Source organism: Canis aureus, chromosome 19, assembly GCF_053574225.1.
Source record: "Canis aureus isolate CA01 chromosome 19, VMU_Caureus_v.1.0, whole genome shotgun sequence".
Taxonomy (NCBI): Eukaryota; Metazoa; Chordata; class Mammalia; order Carnivora; family Canidae; genus Canis; species Canis aureus.
This window is the reverse complement of record NC_135629.1, coordinates 57,779,479-57,803,354: the sequence shown is the minus strand read 5'-3', so window position 1 is coordinate 57,803,354 and position 23,876 is coordinate 57,779,479. Positions and strand designations below refer to the sequence as shown.

The 23,876-nt window shown below is 56.1% G+C and overlaps 1 protein-coding gene across 2 annotated transcripts in view; it reads right to left on the bottom strand.

Annotated features, from left to right (window-relative positions):
- The window catches only part of GNG7 (G protein subunit gamma 7), a 124,346-nt gene that overhangs the window by 75,159 nt on the left and 25,311 nt on the right, over nt 1–23,876 (bottom strand). Inside the window, exons 1-2 of one of the 2 annotated variants that reach the window (XM_077860600.1) lie at nt 21,907–21,979; nt 17,376–17,433 (exon numbers count right to left, since the gene is read on the bottom strand). The gene's annotated coding sequence lies outside the window, so the exon portion shown is untranslated. Of the gene's footprint in view, nt 1–17,375; nt 17,434–21,906; nt 21,980–23,876 lie in introns of those variants that run through there. The other variant, XM_077860599.1, reaches the window with a different exon arrangement.

Here is a 23,876-nt window from a genome sequence, read left to right as displayed (position 1 = left end):
TCGGTGCCAGGAGCACTCCCAGTTGTGATGGCCACAGACGTCCCTACGTCACCCAGTGTCCTGGAGGCAGAACCACCCCCAATGAGACCCCCTGTCTCAGTCCAATGATGAAAACAACTTTGGAAGCAGCTGGGTAGACCCTACATTCAGTGCCCTGCGTCGGCACCAGACGTGTTTGAGGAGCACAGTGAGGAGCCTGCAGAGGTCCTGGTCCCTGGGGCGGAGCCTGCAAAGTTCTCGACACAGACACTATTTCTGGTGGCCTGATCCCTGGAAAGCACAGTTCCCAGCCCTTCTGCTTCCCAGCCAAGAACCAGCAGAGGATTCTGGGTCCAGCAGCCTTCCTGGCATTGCAGCTGGTGTCTCTGCATATCCCCAGGCTGTTCCCAGCAGGTGCTGGCAGAGGGACCCAGCTGTACCCGAAGGACAGGGCTCTGCAGCTCCAGCACCCTGCCTCCCCTCGGCAAAGAACCTGGACCAGGGGTGGCTCTCACGTGGGCCTGACTGTTCCTGGGGGACACTGGGCAATGTCTGGGGAACATCTGTGGTGCTCCTGGCATCTAGTGGGTGAGGGTTGGGGATGCCACTCAACCCCCACAGTCTCCAGGGTGGCCCTGAATGTCCACAGTGCTGAGGGGGAGACATGCTGTATTAGGTATTTGGCGAAACTTGAGTCTGATCCCTGCTCACACCTGGATACCAGAGCAAACCCCCAGGGGTCAGAGGGTACAAACCAGGTTGAGCCTGGCGTCTCTTCTCCCAGCTCAGGTCACGTATTCCATCTGCACAAAAGAACAAACTGGCTGGGAAGAGGAGGGAAGGTGCAAGCCTACGGCGCAGGCTCCCGGGGGACAGGGCCTGCCCGGGGGACGGGGCCTGGCTGACACCGACCCCGGGTCTCTGTCACAGGCAGTGGGGTGAAGCAGAGCTCCAGAGCCCCGGCCTGCGATGGGCCAGGATTCGCAACCTCCTTCTGGTCCGCCCTGTGCAGCACGCACACAGAAGCCCCGGAAGCAAACGTGCACAGGCACCAGGCCAGCTTCTTGGCCTTGCCATGGGAGGAGGACCCAAGGCAGGCGCTCACAGACAGCCAGTGTGGCCAACCCAGCTGGCCGGGGCCCTGCACTGAGGGGGCCCACCCTGTCCCACAATCTACTCTGTCTCTGGTCTCCCCACGGTTTTGGAACCAGGGGCCCACAGGGCCTGTATCTGGCTGATACACGAGGAAGTTTCTGGGGCCCCCCTGCTCTGAGCCCCACATGGGCCACTAACAGTGCTCCCAGGATGCTCAGGATGCCGGTTTGGGCAGATGGGGGCTGGTGTTGGGGACACCCGAGTTTCCCAGCAAAGAGAGACCTGGAGTCCCATCTGAGAGCAAGCCCAGCTCTAAACCCATGTCCAGTGTGAGCAGGGACTGGACTCAATTTTTTTTTCTGAATAATTAATGCACGGCCTCTGCCCAGCACTGCTGACGTTGGAGCTGGCTGTTCCCAGTGGGGGCATCCGGGCACTGTGAGGGCAGAGCACACCTTGGCCCCCACCCTGATGCCAGGAGCGCCCCAGCGTGACAACCACAGATGTCCCGGACACCACCCAGGGTCCCCTAGGGCAGACCTGCGTTTTCCTGACAACTGCTGGTCTGAACCAGGAACTGAGCTCCTCCAGGGAGGCTGAGTTGACCGACTGTGCGGGGCCCAAGCCTGCACTTGCCCCTTCGGCCCCTGTCACCCTGATCAAAAGCCAGGGGCCAGCCTGGATGGTGGGCCATCCTTGGGGCACCTGGCCATGAGGCTCGAGCCCATCCCCACCCTGCAAGACCCGGCTCATTCCCCCTTCTGCCCCGAACACTCCTCCCTGTCCCCTCCTCAGAGAACCTCCTGGACCCCTCCAGGTCCAGCAACCATGACTGACAGGGGACTGGCACTGGGTCAGGACTTGCTGATTTGCGTGGCCCCAGGGCGGATGCCCCCACCCTCCACCGACAGTGGCCACAGCTCTTAGCCACACTTGCCTTCCTTCTGTCCCATGTTTGTTTGTTTTTGTCCCACTTTTTTTTTTTTTTTTTTTTTTAAGATTTTACTTACTTATTCATGAGAGACACAGAGAGAGGCAGAGACCCAGGCAGAGGGAGAAGCAGGCTCCATGCCAGGAGCCGGACGTGGGACTCAATCCGAGGTCTCCAGATCACACCCCGGGCTGAAGGCAGCGCTAAACCGCTGGGCCACTGGGGCTGCCTGTCCCACGTTTTTAAATGAGGTTTTCACTTGGAATAATCCGGGATTTACAGTAAAATTGCAAAGACAGCAGAGAGAGTTCTGTCCACCCTCCACCCGGTGCCCCTCACAGGAGCATCTTCTCTTCCAGGGCGTGTTTGTCGCAGCTGGAAAGGCAACATGGCCATGCCTGACGTGGATGCCCCTGGATTTCCTGTGAATGCCCTTTCCTGCCCCAGGACCCCATCCTGGGGGTGGCTGTCCTGCTCCCTGGTGTCCCTGTCTGCCCCAGTCTCTGGGGTTCCCCTTGCCACCTTCCCATCAAAGCTGCTTGCTTCTGAAAACATGGTTACTTTTCGTTTAAAAAACAGTCACTTGGCATTTATTATTGTTATTTCTGAGTGAATTAATAAATATTTAAATCTCTTCTTAGCTTTAATTTTGAGTCTGGTGACTTTCGATAAATAGAACATGCTCTTTGGAATCCTGAGGACCAGAGAGTTGAGAAGCTCTGTCCTGAAGCCCATCAGAGACCATGGCCCTCGTGGGGTTCTGCGCACAAAGTCTCACTGGCGTGCGACCACATCGCTGTGCCCATGTGTTGTCTCCGGCGGCTTCTGTGTTATAAGGGCAACGCTGAGTGGTTACGACACAGACAGCCTGGCCCGCAAACATTAAAGTGCTCCAGGTATAGGCCTTTCCAGAGAAAGTTTGCGCCCCGTGGTCTAGACTGTAGCAAGTGTGCACCGGTGCTTGTACATAATCAGACTGAAACCTTACTAGTGCGTAGGGCCCTGGGATACCATCCAAGAGCCCGTCATGTGACAAGTTCAAGGAAATACCGCTGTGGAACATCATTCACCTGCGAACAGGGGCGAGGCGCCCACAGGCTACCCCGGGGATGGACCCTGAGCCCACGATGCTCAGGGAGGGAACCAGACACAGGAGGCTCCCCGGGGTGTGAGTCCACGTGTGTGACACGTCCAGGACGGGCTTGTCCATGGACAGGGAGAGGGTTCAGGGGGGTTGGGGGGTGGAGGGGTGACAGCTGATGGGGATGGAGTTGCTTTCTGGGGTGATGGAATGTTCTGGAATTAGATCATGCAATGGTTGCACAACCGTGCAAAAGTACTAAAACCCACTGAATCGTACACTTTAAAAGGGTGAACTGTACAGCAAGTGGATTATATCTCAACAAAGCTGTTATAAAAACATTTTTTTTAACCAGTAGAATTAAGAAAACAAAGCTAACAGGCCTGTACTTAGGCTCCCAGACGCCGCCCTATTTCATCTGCACACGCCAGGTCTCGTCCTCAGTGCCCTGCCCTGTGATCCGTCCCACAGACATAGTTACGGAACCCCCCTACCCCAACCCCCCGGAGTAGGGCCCACCCCAAGGGGCTGCTCAGATGCAAGATCAACATGACACACAGAAGGGAAAAAGTTCAAGTCATTTCCCATCCAGGCAAATGAGAAGAATCTCAGGCAAGAATGCAACACTTTCAAGCCATTAAAAGCAAAAGAAAAGGGGCACCTGGCGGGCTGGGTGGGTAGTGTGTGCAATGCTTGATCTCGGGGTTATAAGTTCAAACCCCATGCTGGGTGTATAGATTGCTTAAAAATAGAAATCTTGGGCAGCCCAGGTGGCTCAGCGGTTTAGCACTGCCTTCAGCCCAGGGCCTGATCCTGGAGACCCGGGATCAAGTCCCGCGTCGGGCTCCCTGTGTGGAGCCTGCTTCTCCTTCTACCTGTGTCTCTGACTCTCTCTCTCTCTCTCTCTCTGTGTGTCTCTCATAAATGAATAAAATCTTTTAAAAAAATAGAAATCTTTAAAAGAAATAAAAGCCAAAGACGAGATTTCAAGGGGACATCCCAGCTGTCGGTGGGCTCCCAGGCCTGTGGTGCCAGCCACCTCAGGAGACCGGGGGCTTCCTTCGTGCCATCGGCACCCCAGGATAGGAAGCTGGTGCTGGGCACAGAACCCACCTGCGGGGTGGAACTACGGGTGGCGCTCAGGCTGTCCTGTGACCTGGGGCAACCTCTCCCGGCCGTTTCCACCCTTGTTTTTAAGAGGGGTGAAGGATGGGAGTGAAGCTCCTCTCCTGGCAGAGGGCCCCAAAGGTCAGACCACAGCTCAGCTAAGAGACTTGCAGACAGAGGCCCATCTGTGCTGCTCTGATGTGCTCAGGGCCTCCTCCTGGGGAGGTCCCCCCCCTTCCCTCCTGCACAGCCTCCCTAAAGGAGGACCGAGTTCACCCCCCACCTCCCATGTCCCCACATGGATATGAGAACCTCAGAAGGTGACTGATAGGAACTGACTTGTGTCCCCCAGATTCCTCTGTTGAAGCTTTAACCCCCAGCATGACTGTCCTTGGACTTGGGGCCTTAAAGCAGGTGATTAATGTAAATGAGGTCACAAGGGTGGTCCTAGTCACACATGACCATGTCCTTGTAGGAAGAGGAGGGTGGCACCCAGATACACACAGAGGGCAGACCCCCTGAGGATAGGGGTCAACAGGGTCTGCACACCCAGGAAGCCACCTCAGCACACATCCTGATCACAGACCTCCCGCCTCCAGGTCCCTGAGAGCAGATTTGTCATTGATGCTGCCCTGACTGTGGGGTCTGGGGGTGTTGCTGCAGCAGGCTTTGCAAGTGACCGTATATGAAGAGAGGGAGGGTCTCTGCAGGTGTAACTGCTTATGTTAAAATGAGGCCAGACAGGATTAGTGTGGCCCTGACCCAGGCACTGGTGTCCTCATCAGAGGAGGAGACATACAGGGAGAGGCCAAGGCTGCAGGGTGCTGGGACCCTCAGGCACTGGAGGAGGCAGGAAGGACCGACCCCCGGAGCCTGTGGAGGGAGCATGGCCCCACTACACCTCCACCTCAGGCTCCTGGCCCCAGAATGTGGGAGAAAGAAATCCTGTGGTTCTCAACCCCTTGGTGCACAGTCTTTTGTTACAGTGACCGCAGGACACTGACACATGTCTCTCTGGTCTCCCCTCAACCCACCCTACAGTTCAAGAAACTGGTCTGATGAAGGGGACCTCTACCCATCCTCATCCTCAAAGCATTCCTGCTGCCCTCAGGTGACTGCCACGTGGTACCTTTTGCAGATTGCCTTTTTTTTTTCTGTTCTTTCTTTCTTTCTTTCTTTCTTTTTTTTTTTTTACTATATTGATGGGTCATATTAGTTCATTCTGGCTGCTACCACAGAACTCACCGACAGGGTGCCTTAAACCACAGACCTTACTCCTCACGGTCCAGGAAGCTGGAAGTTTGAGATCCAGGGGCCTCCAGGGTTGGTCGGTCCCTGGTGTGGGTGTGTATCTTCACAGACGGCCACCTCCTCACTGTGTCCTGGAGAAAGCTCTCTGATCTCTCTTCTTCACCTTACCAGGGTGCTAATCCTGCCATGGGGGCCCCCTCCCTCGTGACCTCACTTCACACTGGTCCCCTCCCAAACCAGGCCATTGGTCAGGGCTATCACATGAATTTGGGGGACACAAACATCCGGTCCCCAACCTGGGGGTACGTCATCATTCTTAAACACCCATTACATACAGACCAGGCCCTCTGAGGCTCCACAGTGCCTGGCAGGTGAGCTTACTTGGAGCCTGGCCATCACAGGCCTGGCTACCTAACAGCACCCCCATCCCTCCCGTTGAGCCACGCCTCTTAATGGCTTCATCTTTGTGCTTCTGAGGGGTGCACAACTTCCCCCTAAAAGAATTTACAGTCAGAGATGACGCCTGGGAGGTGGAGCATGTCCAGGGAAAGACCCAGATACCCATAAGGGCTGGTTCCAGGCAGGAAGGCTAAGAGCACAGGGGGAGGGAGATGTCATTCTCAACTTTACCAATTGTACCTTAGGACCTTTGATCTCATGGCATCTCTATTTGTGCAAAAAGTCTATTTTTTTCCTAGACGTGTGCGGGTCCAAGCGAGGGTGGGTGAGGGAGAAGGCATATCTTGGATTCCACAGTTCACGCTGGGCTCCCCTGTGCCTTGGGGGGCAGACAGGTGGCCCACAGGCTAGGGTGAGGTGTCAAACCAGAACAAAAAGGTACCTTATCCCCAAAAGAAGTGAAAGCAGGAACTCAAACAGGTATTCCCACCCTCGTGTTCACAGCAGCATGACTGATTCACAACAACCCCCAAAAAAGGAAGAAAAAACTCAAGCATCCACTGACGGATGAATGAACATAATGTGATCCAGCCTCAGGAAGGAAGGGACCCAGACAGCTGCCCCCACGTGGACGGACCCCGAGGACACCGGGCTCAGGGAGGAGACCCAGACCCAGAAGGACACCTCCTGCAGGACCCCACTCCCAGGAGGTCCCCAGAGGAGGCTTGTCCACAGAGACAGAGGAAATGGTGGGAGCCAAGGATGGGGCGGAGGGCGGGGGGTCAGTGCTTCCTGGGGACGGGATATCCATGTGGGGAGATGGAAGGTTCTGGAGATGGTGGTAGGGGTGGGTGCAGGGTGGGGTGCGTGTGCTTCGTGCCCTGAGCCGTGCACTTAGAGACGGTCAAGGCGGTGAATTTTAAGTGTATTTTACCCACCAAAAAAAGAAAAAGAAAATGAGAAGGTGTTCCAATGCTCCGGAGGTCGCCTCTGTCCTGGTTTTGCCGTGTGTGGCGCAATACGGCCTGTGCATAAGCATGGTGGCCACAGGGCCCTCGTGGCGTGGAGCCGCCATCTCGGCTGGGCTCCCTCCAGGACGCAGTGGAGCATGCTGGTCTTCTGGGAAGTGTGCAGAGACCAGCTCTGCCAACCATCCCTGGTAGGAGCCAGGAAGGGGAGTGCAGGCAGTGGGCAAGGAAAGCCGGCCCCTCTGGTCCACCCCACCATGTCCCAGGTGTTCACTGGGCATGGAGAGATCCGCTGCAGGGGCTGGGCTGTATCTGCCCCGAGAACAGAAAAACAAGGTGAGCGGGGACACTGAGTTACTGCACAGCTGTGGCCCTTCCTGGGGGCTGCAGGCTGGGCCTGCAGAGGATGGACTCCGTTTGCCACTTTCCCAGGGGTGCAGGCTCTGGGCCAGGGGCACATTCTGTGCACATGGTCAGCCCCTTCTTTCTCCTCCTCCATCACAGGGACAGGAGCAGGGGTCCGGGGCTTGCCACCAACCTGCCAGAGTGCCTGGGGCTCCTCCCTCAGCCCCAGCGTTTCCATGGGTACCAGACAAGCCGGGTGAACTCAAGGGTCTTTGGGGAGGAAGGAGGCAGAGCCCAAGAGGAAGGGCCCTGGGGAGGCTGACCCCCAATGACCACAGGCGAAGGGACATGCTGCCTGTTCATCCAGAGCCCTGGCTATGCCCAGGCCGGGGGGCTGCTTACCTCATCGACCCCTTGCAACGACCCCGGGAGTTCACCAGAGGGAAACTGAGGGTGGGGGCCGGCTTGGCTGAGGGTCTCAGAACTGGGAGGGGCTGTGCTTCCGGGGCCTGGCTCCAGCGCCCACGGCCATCCCCATCCCCCAGCCGACCTGGCCTGCAGCACTGTGGAACCAGTCCTGAAGCCCAGGGGCCCTCTGCCCACCACCACTGGGGGTGACTGGGCACCCTCACCTTCTCTGGAAACAATGTCAGTTCATTGTGGCCAGGGATGGGCCTGGAACCCACGGTATGAAGCACGGCTTCTGCCCTCGGCCTCCTTGCTTCTTCATCCTCAGTGTGTACACCCCTTCCTGGCACCGGCATCAACTCCTGTGCACCTGTACCCAGGCAGCTCCAGGGCATTGTTAACCTCAACTCAGACATCACTTCCTCCAGGAAGGCCTCCCTGAACACCTGAACTCACTCTCGCCATCGGTTTGTTCGACTGGGGTCTCATCCAGCACAGTCCTGCCCCAGGGGACACTGGGTGATCATGACTGGAGGGAGGGGCTGGTATTGAGTGGGTGGGGCCAGGGATGCTGCTTGACCCCCACCCTGCAGTGCCCAAGATGCAGCCCAGTGTCTGCGGCACCCAGGGGGCCAGCTGGATCTACCCCACAGCGCCAGGACATAGAAGGCCGGTTAATGGTTTGCCAGGGGGACCAGCTGGTGTGACCCCAGCCCGGATCCCAGATGTTGGCCACGTACTCCATGTGCCTGTCCCTCACCCCCGTGACCCCCGCTCCCATCAAGGACACCCACAGCTGGCAGCCTGGTGCCAGGGACATCCGCTTGGAGTGCTGCCAGACCTTGCTTTCTGCCACTCCAGCTGCCTCTGGCCTGGCGAGCCCCACGTGGGCCGAGGGTGCCCGGCTGTGGGCGCCCCCTTCCCACAGGAGCAGGGGTTTGGATGAGCGGGAACGTGAGTCAGGCAGCCAGGGAACGGCATGTCGCATTCCAGGAGGCTAATGAGCTCCAGCGATGACGGGGCCAAGGAAGCTGCATGTGATCGTGACTCCTCCTGGGTTCTGTGCTCTGTCCCTGATGTGTCACTGCCCGGTCACAGACTCACCTCTCAGTGCAGGTCAGGTGAGGATTGTGCCGGAACCTTCTCTCTTTCATTCACTTGCTAAGCACTGGCTAAGCATCCCTGGCCCAGGGCATGGACGCAGCTGATGTGAATGTCCCAAAACACTTACCATGTGGCCCTGGGCAAGTCGTTAGCCCCTCTGCCACCATTTCCTCATCAGTGACAGGGACGCAAAGGGGCCTCAACTGAGGCTCTCGGCCTGAAATCAAGTAGCTGGTGGGCTGGGGACCCGCTTTTGCACAGCTGCTAGGAGGCCCCCACTTCCTCACTGACTCCTGGATTCACGACGTGGCCACTTGGTTTCCTCAAGGCCATAGAATGTCTGCTGTTGCTCTCTCTGTCTCTGTCTCTTTATTTTGGCTAAGAACAAACACCTATCTCACCCATTTTTACACGTATCGTTCATTAGCATTAAGAATATCCATGTCTGTGTGCAATGGATGTTCACAACCTTTTCATCTTTCAAACCCGAAGCACTGTTGGACACTAACTCCCTTCTCTGTCCTCCAGACCCTGACACCGACTGTCCACCATCTATCTGCGGACCTGAGTCCTCTGGATATGCTCCTGGTCTCCTTCAAGAGCTGGCCTGATTAGGTCAGACCCACCTAGACACTGTCTCTCTTAAGCCAAAGTCAACCAAATAGGGGTCTTCCTATACCTGCAAAATCGCTTTTGCCATTTCCCGTTAGCCTAAGCATAAGAGTGGCATCTGGTCTATTCAGGGGTTCCACGCACACGAAGAGCAGGGATTAGACGGGGTGTGGACAGCAGAGGGTGCCTACCTGGAGCAGCATCTTGGAAGCTGCGGCCCGCATGGCCACTGTAAATGCCACGGCCACTGTAAATGCTGCGGTGAGGAATACCCACCCCCGGAACCCCTCTCAGGTGTCAGATTCTGCGAGGCATGGAGAAGACAGTTGAGAACTTCAGGGGGAAGGGGAGGAAGGCTTCATTCAAACAAGGGGATATTGTAGTGGGCCTCCAGGGGTTGGGCAGGGCGGACGAGGGAGATCAGGATGGGGTCTCTCCCCTGTAAGAGCTGGAGTATCTCACCATGACTTTTGGCCCTTCCATGGATGCCAGGACAGCAGAGGGGACAGTGGACCCAGCCTCCATGCTCAGGAAGGTCAGGTGAGTGGCCTGGGTGCGGGTGTGTATGGGACATGCACCTGGACTTGAACCTGAGCCTTCTGGCGCTGGTGGCTCCCACAACTCACACCTCTTCCCTTCTGCAAGGAGATCTACCAGAGGGCTGGCTGCCCCTAGAGTTGTGGGGAAGAGGAGGGCACTGCTGAGTACAGGCGTGGCACATGGTGCCATCGAGGCAGACACACCTGCATCTGTTTCCCCGCTGCCTGCCCTACTGGTGCTGTGCATATGAGTGAGAAGAGCTCTGTCCACTTTATGGACATGGGATGGTCCTGCACACTCCTAAATGAGGCGAAGCATGTGGCAAACAGCAGGGAACCACGCACACACAGTCCTCGTCCGACTGCCTGGTTCTGTACCATAGTTACAAGACATGCCACGGCTGGCGGCAGCTGGATGGGAGGGGGGGCACAGGGCTGTGCTGTGGGAGAGCTCGCAACTCCCTCTGAATCTGTTAGTATTCAAAATAAAGGCTTTTGTTTTGTTTTGTTTTGTTTAAATAAGGTAAGGATGCCTTCAACCCAGGGCATGATCCTGGATTCCCAGGATCGAGACCCACATCAGGTTCCCCGCAGGAAGCCTACTTCTCCCTCTGCCTGTGTCTCTGCCTCTGTGTGTGTGTGTGTGTGTGTGTCTCATGAATAAATAAATAAAATCTTCAAAACAAAAAAAATAAAATAAAATAAAAAGAAGTTTAAAAAAATTAGGTGAAAGGATGCCTGGGTGGCTCAGCAGTTGAGCGTCTGCCTTCGGCTCAGGGCATGATCCCAGGGTCCCACATCAGGTTCCCCGCAGGGAGCCTGCTTCTCCCTCTGCCTGTGTCTCTCCCTCTCTCTGTGTCTCTCATGAAAAATAAATAAAATCTTAAAAAAAAAAATTAGGTGAAGCCATGAGTAGACTGAGGTGTAACTGGGACAAGACACGCCATGCATTCTCCAAACACCTCCTCTCTCTCCCAGTCCTGACCCCCGGTGTCCTGGCAGCACTCCCAGCAAACACGGGGCGGAAGTCAGACCAGAGAATGAAGACACCTGCGGCGCAGCTCCAGCTGGGGCTTCAGGCTGGCTGTGTCTTAAATGACTGTGTTCCTGTCTTTCCCTTTGTGGCCAGCAAGATTCTGAGGGCCCCCAAATCCTTGCCCTGTGCTGAACACACTGTGTAGACTAACCCTGAGTGTGGACGGACCTGGGAACGTGATATGATACCATCCCCTGCTTAGACAATTTTGTATGGAAGAAGTGGGTTTGAATGATGTAATTAAGCTTCCAAGTCAGTTGACTTTGAATTCATTAAAAGGGGAATTCACCTGGGTGGGCCTGGCCTAATCACACAAGCCCTACAAAGGGTCAGGGACCTTCCTGACAAGAGAGGCTGGAAGTGTGCGGAGGCCAGCGGAGGAGTCATGTGGCTCGGACAGGACTTGAGAGTGGCCTCTAAGGCTTGGGTGGTCTCTTGCCAGCTGCTAGCAAGACAAAGAAACTGAATCCTGCCAACAGCGGGAGTGAGGATGGAGGCGGTTGTCTCTGCGGAGCTGCGGTGAGAAGTCAGCTCTGGCAGAGCCCTATGAGGCCCCGAGCACAGCAACAGCCATACCGTCCACACTGTGGACCTGTGGAACCAGGAGCTGATACACGGTGATGCTGGCTGTGTCTACTACACTCTGTGTGACGCAGCGCTGGACACCCTGGGTTTCCCAACCACTCTCACGGTCAGTCACACACAGAGGGTGCTCCTCTCTCTCAGAAAGTCCAAAAGCTGGAGAGTGGTGAGCAAGGAGTCATGCACAAGACCAAGATACAGTATTGCCCCTCCAAAGACCTCGTCGCCAGTGTCCCTTACACGGGGGTCGGCAGTGACAATGGGAGACCACCAGTGATTCAGTCTGTGGGCATCAGAGGTGAGCCCCTGACAACCCATGGGCCTGCCCTTGGGGCACCTGCTCAGACCTCTGCCAGGCTGCAGTTGGCGTAGCAGCCCTTGGGCCCCAGGTAGCATCCCTTGGGCCCTCCCTGCCTCCCTCGCTGGGCACTAGGCCCCCTCCTGGCCACACCTGAGCCCTCGGCTTGCACCCCCACGCTGCACCCGGGGCTTCTGCAGACAGGCACAAACAGTTTAGCCCACGGGGCCCAGGCACACACACATTTGTGGACTTAAAGTGTGAAGCAGGAGAAAAAGAAATCAGGGGCCACCAACCCACCAGCTCCAAGGGAACCAGGCTAAGAACAGGCCCCAGGAAGATGCCAGGACCCTGCTGCCCACCACAGGGCTCCCGTTTCCCCCGCCCCCACCTTCCTGTCACATGTGACTGTCACCCCGTGGGTGTTTTGAGTCAAAAGAGGCTGCAGTTTGATGACCCTCTACTGGCAGCAATTGAGCCCTGCCCTGCCCCGAGGGAGGCTCACTGTGCGAGCTGTTGCCCAGCAACGTGCCTGTGCCCTAGGAGGCGTGGTCTCCGCCCCTGTGTGGCCACAGGGCTGCTCCAGTTCTGGCAGGCCCACTGATGGGGGCCCTGCTCCAGCAGTCTCCCATGTAGGTCTTGATTGTCAAATTGGTAAACTCGGTCGGGTAGCATAGAAGGGTCGGGGAGACAGCTTGGGTGGAAACACAAGGGCAAGAAAGTGTGATCTTGACTCCCTCGGGAGGTGAGAGTGCTGTGCAGCAGAGATTTCTCCCCTCACCACAGTAGACACCTGGCAGGTCACTCTCTGGGGGCGTCCTGGGTGCTCTGGAGGGCTGCGCAGCATCCCTGGCCCCACCCACTCAATGCCAGGGGCTCCCCGGTCGTGATGGCCACAGACCTCCCAAGAGGCAGCCCTGTGGCCCCTGGGGGAGAAGAGCCCCAGGTGAGAGCCTGCAGTGGAGGGAGGGCCAGACTCATGCATGAGCCACCCCTGCTGCCTCGGGAAGCACCATGTGTGTCCTCATCGGCTGGATCAGCACCTGCGGGCTGCAGGGAGAGGGTTTCGGGCACCGTGGGCTGCAGCAGGGGCCCCCTTGACCCCCTTCAGCATGGCACCCCTTAATTATGTATGTTTTGTATATGTTTTCTGTTGGGAAGGAGGCAGCAGCCCCTGACCTTTCGTGAGGAGAACATTTTAAGGTTTTGATTGTGTATCTTGGCAGTTCTTGCAGGAGAACAGCTTGTCCACAGACAAAACTGATAGTAACGTGCATTTCGACACGCCTGGGACAGACCCGAAGCGGGTAGCCAACCAGGGGGAAGGCAGCGCGCTCCGACTTGCAGGCTGGAGTTTGCTCCACGCAAGGGCCACTCTGGAGATAAAAGGCTCTGGCGGTGCTCTCGGCAGGAACGTTCAAAAGCTTCCAGGGGAACAAGGAGCAATCAGAAAAATACACTCTGCTGTTTGAAGGTCGCGGAGATCTTTTGTACTCTCTGCTGTGAGCAAGAAGCTGGAAATAAATGCCTGTCCTTGTCTGCGGCGTCCTCCCCCTCCCCCAAGCACTGTGGACGTTGGGTGGGCCACTGTGCAGGGGTGCCCCAGGGGCTGAGCTGCACCCACTAGATGCTGCATCCCCAGTATGACAACCACAGGGGTCTCTGGATACCACCCAGTGCCCCCTGGGGGCAAGATTGCCCTCATAAGAATCACAGATTTAACCTAATATATGCAAAATATCATTTCCACTGAGGGCCCACTTCAGGTGCTCGGTAGCTGCCAGTAGTTTCTCCCATGCTGGAAATTGCAGCTCTAGACACCAGATTCAGCTCAAGGACGACGTCTCATCCAAAGGAAAGCTAGTGCCACCATGGCCCAGACCACCCATGCCCAGGTGACTCCAAGGTGAAAGTCTAGTGCCCTCAGGGGACAGGGGGTCTGAGCTGTCCCTGGCAGCTTCCATGCTGAAGGAATGCTGACTTGCCACTCCAGGAGGTATGCACCAGCTGGCTGTGGTCCCCACCCTCAGACTCCAGGGCAGTGAGAAGACCCACCCAGTAGCCAGGAACCCCATAAAGACACAGTGCGAGAGAAACCATTAAGACAGGGCCCTCGGGATCCCTGGGTGGCGCAGTGGTTTGGTGCCTGCCTTTGGCCCAGGGCGCGATCCTGGAGACCCGGGATCAAATCCCACGTCGGGCTCCTGGTGCATGGAGCCTGCTTCTCCCTCTGCCTATGTCTCTGCCTCTTTCTCTCTCTCTGTGTGTGACTATCATAAATAAATAAAAATTTAAAAAAAAATTAAAAAAAAAAAAAGACAGGGCCCTCGTCCTACCACCAGGGGACCCCAGGCCATGTCTGGGGACACGTGTGGTCATTTCCACTGTGGAGGGAGGAGCTCCTGGCATCGAGTGGGTGGGGCCAGGGATGCTGCCCCCCATAATGCTCCCTGTGCCCAGGATGTGCCCCAGGGAGTGACCCACTTGGTGTCAGCAGTGCTGAGGCAGGGGAACCCCCAGTGGGCCTCCAGTTCTTTCAGGGATGTCGGCTCCTAGAGAGCCAAGGGTTTTTACCTGTTCTGGTCACTGCCATTTCCCCAGAGCCCAGCCCAGGTTTACACTCAGAAACCCCTGCTGAGGGAAGGGACGAAATCTGGGAGGGCCACCCTGTGCCCAGGCAGTAAGCACCCAAGACCACAGGTGCTCAGGGCAACACCCGCCAGATTCCACTCCCACGCGGCCCCAGGGGGCTTCTGTGGGCTGCTGTCATGTAGGTGAGTCCCAAAGGAAGATCCGTGTGGGGCTGGAGACACTGGCTGCTCCTCCAGAAGCAAGATTCAGTCTTCACGCTGGGGGGTACAGCAGCCAGGCTGCCCACCCTGTCCTGTGTCATCGTCTCTGCTCTGGCCACTGGGCCGTGCCCGGGGTCCAGGGTGGGTTTTGGGGTACAGGTGTCCTGAGCCCCCAAGGTCGCAGAGCCAGTGCTTCCTAGATCCCTCCTACACCGAGTGGAAGGGGCCAGCTGGCAGATGCCTGTCCCAACCAGAAGAAGCTCCAAATCTGCAAGGCAGGTGGGGGCCTGGGACAGGGTGACCACAGGACTCTCGGTGCTGAAATGCCCAGGGGAAGGGAACAGAGTGGTCAGGCGCTCCAAGAGAGGCAGTGTTAACACCGGGGGCGCCCGCCCACCTGCCCCTCCACCCACGCCCAGCTCAGGGGCAGGTCCTGGGGAGACCCTCATGGGCCTTCTCTGCCCCCTCATGGCCACCAGGGGGAACTGCAGCACTCTGGCTCGGACCCTCAGCCCCACACCCCAGGGGCAAGCACCCCAAACTCTGGCTCATCTCCCGCTGGAGTGCTGGTTCTGCCACGAGAGCAGGTAGTGGTAGCCTTCGCTCAGCGCCGCCGGGCTGCTCGGAGATGGTAAACCCTGGCCGGGCTCTGGGATATCAGGCCGCCTACAGACACCTCACACAGCCCCCGACAAACAGGATGTGCTCGGTGAGGGACTATTTAGTTAAAACATAACCAGGGAAAGCCTGGCATTCCCCCTCTGAGGAGCTCCTACAGGACAGCACCTGCCAGTTCTGCCCACAGCGTGCCAGCTCACCGAGTCACTCCAAGCCCCTCCAGCAGTGCCTTCCCCACACCACGCAGCCCCGCATGCCCTGGCCCGCTGTGGGGGTCAGACCCATCAGTGAGCCTGCATCGAAGACATAAGCATAAAAGATGCAATTGAAACACAATGTAGGTGAATTGCTTTCTAGCATCTTGAAATTTGGGATAGTGCCAAACAAAACATGCAGGCGAGCGCCAGTGTCCTCAATCCGTGAGAAAACCCGTGGTGAGTACAGTGTAAGGGCCCTCTCAGAGCAATATTCACAGCGCACGGGACGGACGCCAGACAGCGGCCACTCAGAGAAAGACAAAGTTCAAACACAGTGTATAAAGAGCTCAAGCACGTCGATGGAGAGAGAGCCTCACGAGGAAGATTAGAAACATAACCCGCTGCTTACAGAAGGTACACCGGGGTGGGGGTGGGGGGGACATGTGAAAACCCCAACCATCCGACCCCGCAGCACTGCAACTGGCCCGGCTGCTCAGACGGGTGGGCAGATGGCTTTGGAGACAGGCACTCGGCAGGGGCCGGGGCGGGGGTGGGGTGGGGGGTGGCGGGCAGCGGCTGTCAGAAGGGGAAGCCGGGACACCCGGATTCTCTCTCTCCCTCACACGCACAGCACACCTACATATGGGAATCCACCCCAGACGACAACCAAACAGGGATGCACAAGGTCTGCACAAAGACATTCGTCCCAGAATATAAAAGAGGGGGAGAGAGAGAGAGAAAAGAAACAGAAAAAGAAACACCCCCAGAAGCCAACCCATGGATCAATTAAATCAGCTGTAAAATTATTTTAAAAGCACTGAATAACCATTTGCCTACAATATGAAATGCTAAGGCGACGTCAAGAGAGATGAGGGAAAAGCAGGTTTACTGACAGGGAGCATGTTAAAGAGTAAATCCTGTTTATCCAGAATCGTGTGTGTGGACGGAACTCACAGGAAGACAGGAAAACGCTCACCAAGACACCAGCACGCCATCCCCCGGCGGGCACGCCGTCATTGGGCGAGGGCTTTAGGGCTTTGCTACTCCTTTGCCTGCACTGCCCTTTCTACAGGACGTCAGTCCACCTCCACCTGGCCAGCTGCTGGTGGTCCCCAAATACCCCACCTGACTGGCAAGTCTGCGACACGGACGCCACACAGGAGATCATCCCTGTGGACCTGCTGGGCACCCACACGTCCTGCTTGGCTGAGGGTTCCAGCTCCTGGCCTCTGTCCTCTCCAAACCACGTCCCCTGCAGTCTTACTGAGGTGCACGTCACAGGCCATAGAACTCGCCAGTTAGGAGCACACAAGGCGAGGAGTCTGGTGAGGCCACCAGCTCGCCCAACTGCCCCCCATGCACACCCACGGCAAGTCTCCATTCCCACCCCAGTCCTGGTGGCCACCAAGGACCTTCCCATCCCTGCAGACTGGCCTTTCTAGAAACTTCATGGAGACAGACCCACAGGATGTGCATCTTAGGGGTCTACCTCCTTTTCTATCATTTTTTTGCTTAAACACACACACACACCCAGTTTAGGAATATCCAATATTATAAAGACATCCAATATCCCTAAAATTTACTGACAAATGAAACACAACCCTAATCAAAGTTCCATCAGAATTTTCATTAGAAAAACACACAAGAGCAGCAGAGCTGCTCTTCCCAGGAGGGTGGAAGGGGAGACTGGGGGCCACCACAGGCCGCTGCACCCCCACCCCACCCCCACTCACCTTCACACCGCCCCTGCCCCACATGCTAAACGCCACTCGACACCCTTTGGGAATGATACCGATGGACAGACAGATGGAGTTAAGAGGGCAGGATGTGAGCCTCAGAGTCCTCCTGGCTGCACAGTGCCTCCCAGTCACCAGGACGGGCACCAGGTTTGAGATCTGTCATGTCCAGTGACTCGGCTCTGCTCCTGGCAGTGGCTCCGGATGGGCCACCCTGCACATGCCAGAGGGCCCTGCCCCTCCACGCCAGGCCGGCCCACATTTACGTCAACAGTGAGAAAACATCATGACACTGACCTGTGCACGAGGCCTAGCTGTCTTTGGTGCCAAGGATCAGGAACCACACGTCCGCTCCCTGGAAGAAAAACAGAACCGTTCAGTGGAGCATCATTTGGTCAGGAATGTGTGTCCATCAGTGGCGGCTGTGAAGAAGAGTCTGGAGCTCACAGTCAGACTGCTATAAAGACCACCCCGCGGGGTCCTGCCTTTGGCTGTCCAGCCAGACTCGGGGACGGCGCACACACAGGCTTCCCAGCACAGAGGTGGGACTTAGGAAAGCAATTTGCCAGAAAGATCTCTTAGAAGTTTGCAAGGTCATCCCTGCTAAATTTTCCAAAGGCTCCAAAACTAAATGGATGAAAGGACTGGATGGTTATGTGATCTTTTGTGCTTTGTCATGATGTTCGCCTGCATCACTTGACCCTTGTGGTCTCCCATGAGGATGAGGTGGAAACCGAGTCAAGCCCCTGCCCCAGGGCACCCACCAACTCACCAGGGTCTGCCTAAGGAGATGTGAGGACCAAATGCAATGTGGCATCCTGGATGCAGTCCCGGGGCAGGACAAGGACATTAGGGGCAAACTGGTGAAATTTGAACAGAGCAGGGCTGGGTTCATGAAGTGCATCATTGCCACAAAGGCACTGTGGGTCCGGAAGGAGGAGCCAAATGAGGGAGACTGGGTGATGGGCAAATAGGAATTCTTTGAAACTCCTGAAAACTTACAATTATTTTAAAATTAAAAAGTTGGGATCCCTGGGTGGCGAAGCGGTTTGGCGCCTGCCTTTGGCCCGGGGCGCGATCCTGGAGACGCGGGATCGAATCCCACATCGGGCTCCCGGTGCATGGAGCCTGCTTCTCCCTCTGCCTGTGTCTCTGCCTCTCTCTCTCTGTGTGACTATCATAAATAAATAAATAAATAAATAAATAAATTTAAAAAAAAGTTATTTAAAAATAACTCAATTCTAGGGCACCTGGGTGGCTAGGCATCCAGCTCTTGGTTTCAGATCAGGTCATGATCTCTGGGGTCATGGGATCGAGCCCCATGTCAGGCTCCATGCTTGGTGAGGAGTCTGCTTGGGATTCTCTCCCCCTCTGCTCCTCCCCATGCTCTCGCTCTCGCTCTCTCTCAAATAAATAAATCTTTAAAAAACAAACAAACAAACAAACAAACAAACAAACCCTCAAAGATTTCAATGCTGGTTCCCTTTCTGGGAGTTCGGGCCATTTCATGGTCACCCAGGGGCCAGGATGGAGAACTGAAATTCCCCACTGTCACCTGCAGGTGGCGCCACAGCCCCAGAAATGCCCCAGACAGGCCGGGGGAGCTGCTGGGACCTACCTAGTGGGAGGACGGCTGCTGCTAGATAGAGGCCAGAGGGCGCCCTGAAAGGCCAGGCCAACCAGCAGGGATGATAGAGGAATGGCCAGAGCAATATGCCCCTGACCCTGGAGGCCGAGACCTGCAGGGGTCACCTATGCACACAATCCTTCAAGTTTTTATTTCTGAATCAATTAAAGACTCACAAGAAGTTGCAAAACTAACCAGTCAGAGGAGTCCCGGGCACTCTGTACCCAGCTGCACCCCTGGTAGCTCCTTACACAACTAGGGGACGCTGTCAAAACCTGTACAGTGACTGATAACCAGGTATCGTCTTCTACGGCTGTCCCACTGAGATCGGGTTCTTGTGCCACAGAGTGCACAATAATGTGCTTCTAGTATTCTCAGAGTCATGCAACTATCACCACTACCAACTTTAGGACTTACTCATCATCCCTAAAGGAAACCCCGTCCCCATCAGCCATCACTCATCCCCTCCCAGGCCCTGGCCCCCATGAGTCCCCTCCCTGTCCATGGAGGAGCCCGTCCTGAACATGTCACACACATGGACTCACACCACAGGCCTCCTGTGTCTGGTTCCCTCCCTGAGCGTCATGGGCTCAGGGGCTGTCCCTGGGGCAGCGTGTTCACAGCCAAGGGACGTGCCTGGGTGTGTGGATAGGCACACTGTGTGAATCCCTTCACTACTGATGGGACACTTGGGTGTCCCCACCTGCTGGCTGCTGTGAACCGTGCCGCTATGAACATGGTGTCATGGATCCTTTTCAAGACAGTTTCTCACTCCCCGCCTTCACGTGTGTAAATCACCCCCCCTCCCCAGCTCTGTAACAGCAGCCCTGGCATTTGAACTTGGGCACCGAGGTAACCACCACAGACACCACTGTGGCTGTGCTCAGCCCAGACCAGCTTGAGCAACATGCCCTGCAGCTCTGTCCCGGGGCCCTTGAGTCCACAGGCTGTGAGCTGCACCAGCTGGCGCCTGGCTGTCCCTGTGACCTTCACCCATGCAAAGATGCTGGGCTTTCACTTTCCCCGTCAGAGGGAAACCACAAGCTCTCCTGAAGGGCCAGCAGTGGGATGAGGTGGGACCCGGCAGCAGGATCTGCTCCAGGATTTGTGAGCCGGTAGCCAAGTGAAACCAGAATCCCTTGTTCAATAATTAGGACAAACTTGAAGCCAGCGATGACAGTGGCCATTGGGGTGTCCTCGTTGGAAGGATTACTGCCAACATCTGTCCTGGGCAGGACTTCTGATGACCTGGGACCTTCATCCTGTCTACGTGCTTCCTTTCTCTTTCCCTTTCCTTTAAGTTGAGATAGAATTCTCCTACAATAACATTCATCCATTCAAGTGTCCGATGCAGTAGCTGTCAGGATATCTGCAAGGCTGTAGAGCCACCACACTAATGCCAGGACATGGTCCTCAGCCCCTGGAGAGACCCTATGCCCCCAGCACCACCAGCATTGGGTGGTGATTCAGTCGAGCCTCCAGGAAGAGGCGAGACCCTGCAGCACCAGAGCCGCGTCGGTTCTGCAGGCCACTGCACTTCACCGCACCCCACGCTCCGACCCAGTCAGTGCTCAGGGAAGGTCTGCAGGGCCGGGGACACCAGGATGCTCCCCAGGGCTGGGTGACACTGGCTTGTGAGATGGGAAGGGCCGGAACCCCACCACGTGCCTGCAGGACTGGCACAGGGGCTTGGGGAGTGCAGGTATGGCCAGGAGCAAGCCCTGGCACACAGGCCCCTGCTCTCAGCTACATCGTTTGTCAATGTGAGAAGGGAGGACGGAACACACAGATCAGCAACCAAGGGCAGCCGTTGGAGCCTGTCATCAGTAACTCTCCATCAAGGAACCGAGGGGCCAGCCCCGACTGACACAGGGTGTCTCGTCCAAGAGGAAGGCAAGTCACAACCCACTTCACTCCATCAGAGCCTCCAGAACTTTTCCAGAGGGATGACACAACCCTGCTGTGTGCAAACGCTACTGTCCCTCCCTCTAGAATTCAGGGTCCCCCACTCTCCCATCATTGCTGATATAGAAGCTGGTCATTCTCTGTGTGGGCGGGCATCTGGGGCAGGGGGCATTGAGCAGCATCGCCCACCCACTGGATGCCAGGACAGCCCCAGTGGTGACAACCACAGACGTCCCCAGACCTGGCCCAGAGTCCCTGGCAGGGTAGGGGGACAAGCTTCCTGAAGCTTCTATGCTTCTATCTGAAGTTCTGTGCCCACCTGGACACACTGGCTCATGAGCCGCTGCTGCCTCTGAGTGCCCTGTCCCCTTTTGGGGGGTAAATCCCTTTTCAAGTAGAACTCTGTTATCAACCACCAGGCTAGGAGAGGGGTGGGGCAAAGACTGACCTGAAAGTCAACTAGGACTTTGGTTAATGGTCAATACTGGCTCATCGATCACAACTGTGCCACACTAGAGCCAGATGGTGACACTGGGGAAACAGGGTGGCGACGGGAGACGTGGGAACTCTATTTCCTGCTCAGTTTTCCCATAAACCTAATGCTACTTTAAAAAGCTGTCTAATAAGGGAGGGTCTTGAAGAGACAAATTAGAATTCTGATTTTAGAAAGGAGGAAGGGCGTAGCGAGGGCAGGCAGGGGAAGGAGGAAGGGAAGGGGGAGTGGGGAGGGGAATGGGAGCCCATCTTGGACCAGATGATGGCTAAGTGCTCACATTTCACCAGTGACTCCTTCAACAAGCTGCTGCGAACCAGACCCGAGAGAAGCTGGGTCAGTCCTGGCCAAATGCATTTCCTACTTCTTCCCCCAAAGCTCCTTCAAGGCTTGTAACCATATAGTTGGGTGAGGATCAGACTCTCCTGAGCTCTCAGGCCTGGATTAACCTATACGAGAGCCATCCCCCAGCCCACAGACCACAGCAGCCCCATGAGCAGATCAGAGCCCTTAATACAATCAGTCCCAAACCTCCTCCCTCGGATTACTCCCAAATCCCATTTGGTCAATGGAAAGCATATTGTGGCCGGTCATGAGCTGATTTCTGCAAGATGGCACTGAGCAGCAGCCTGCCCCTTCACTGCCCGTGACCCTGTGTGGCCCTGAGACCAATAGGGTCTGATAGCAGGGACTCTGATACCAGAGGCAATAATCCTGACTGGGCCCTGACACCGACGGGGCCCTAACCCTGGGGGACCTGGATCAGCGGGGAGCTGATACACCTGCCATCAGCACTGACTCACCTGATGTCTTCACCTAGGTATTTACTCAATCATCACAGGTTTCTAATGGTAAGCACTGAACAGCATTGGATTTTTCATTTTCTTGTTTTCCCAACATCTATCGACCTGATAATCTGAGGAGACACAAGAGCCCAGTGGGATACATGAAACTCAATAAGGGGAGAGCAGCCCAATGACAGAGGTGAGAACATGAAATCTTTGGGATTTCACGAATTATCACTACATAAATGCCAGCATCTAGTTTCTGAAACTGAAAAAAGCCACTGCCTTTATCTCCTGTCCTCTAAAGCAGGGTCTCTCCTTCCCCGGCACCACTGACTCTCTGTGGGACGTCTGGGGGCACCGTGGGGTGTCAAGTAGCAGCCCACACCCCTGCTTACTCTATGCCAAGAGCACCCCAGTCATAAGGAGCTCAATATCCCCAGGCATCCCTCACCACCCAAGGGGCAAGACTGCCCCCAGCTGAGATGGGCTGCCCTGACCCGGCATGTCTCCCCCTCCCGGGCTGCAGTTCGTGTCCCTGGGAACTGAGGGTGGGATGGGGGAGTGGGTGTCTGAGCCCCCTCAACTTCCCACGCTGACGCCCCCTGGTGTGTGGCAGGAACGCTTGCCTGCTTGGAGGGAGGCTCGATATAGATATAGCAATGCAGCGCTGTCCTTCATGCACTGCAGCGATCACCCCAGCCTTCCCCCGTCACCACAGCAACCATCTAAATATGTCACCCTGACGAGGCTCTGATTGCAAATGAAGGGGGAGGAGAAGCCTGGGGGCCGGGGCTGGTGGGGAGGTGCCCCAGAGCGGGGGTGACGTGGCTCTGCCTGGACTGACCCAGGGCAGGTGCCATCACACCCCTGATTGGACAGGACTCGAGGGCACGGTTTGCTTGACCCCAGGGTTAAAGGTCTCTGGGAGCCGAGCACCGGAAGGCACAGGAAGGCAGCAGGGGTGCTGCTGCTCTATGACCTTGAGTCTAGGGTGACTCAGAGGCCCTCCCAACATCCCCCCCATATAACCCAGGTTGGAAGGCCGCCTGGGTCACACCCGGACCATTGGGGTTTACTCTGATTTCGCATGTGGGCAAGGGATCTGGCTCAATCTTTTTCCAAATAATTAACACAGGGTTTTCGCCTGCCCCCCCAAATCTGGCACTGCTGACACACTGGGTCATTCTCCGTGGGGGCGTCCGGGGTGCAGATGGGTCGGCGGCATCCCTGGCCCCTACCCACTCGATGCCAGGAGCCCCTCACCCCCGTTGTGAGGGCCATAGATGCCCCCAGAGGCCATGTCCCGGGGGCAGGACTGCTCCCCTGTGAGAGGTCATCAAATCCCCACTACCTGGAATTGTAATATATGGATGGACAGGCAACTGATTTGGGAGAGAACCAATCTCTGACGAGAGAGAGAGAGAGAGAGAGAGAGAGAAAGAAAGAAAGAAAAAAGAAAAGAAAGAAAAAAGAAAAGAAAAGAAAAAAAAGAAAAGAAAAGAAAAGAAAAGAAAAGAAAAGAAAAGAAAAGAAAAGAAAAGAAAAGAAAAGAAAAGAAAATGTAGAAACATTTCTTTCTCCACTCAGAATTAAAATGGTGACAAAGAGTCCCACGGTAGGGGGTGGGTGGGGACACAAATTCTTACATCCCAGGGGCAACGCTGTGGCGCACTGTCCTAACTTCCCAGCTCACGGACTCCCCTGTGCCTCAGTTTCCAAATCTGTAACACAGAGACGATGGGAGCATCTATCCCACGAGTGCTCTCCAGACTAAACAGCTGAACATCTGGGGGTGCCTGGGTGGCTCAGTTGGTGAAGCATCTGCCTTCCGCTCAGGTCATGATCCCGGGGTCTGGGGATGGAGCGGCAAGCTCTGCTCAGCAGGCAGTCTGCTTCTCTGTCCCCCTCTTCCCCTCCCCTGTGCTTGTGCTCACTCCCTCTCTCTCTCAAACAAATAAATAAAATTCTTAAAGAAAATAAATAAC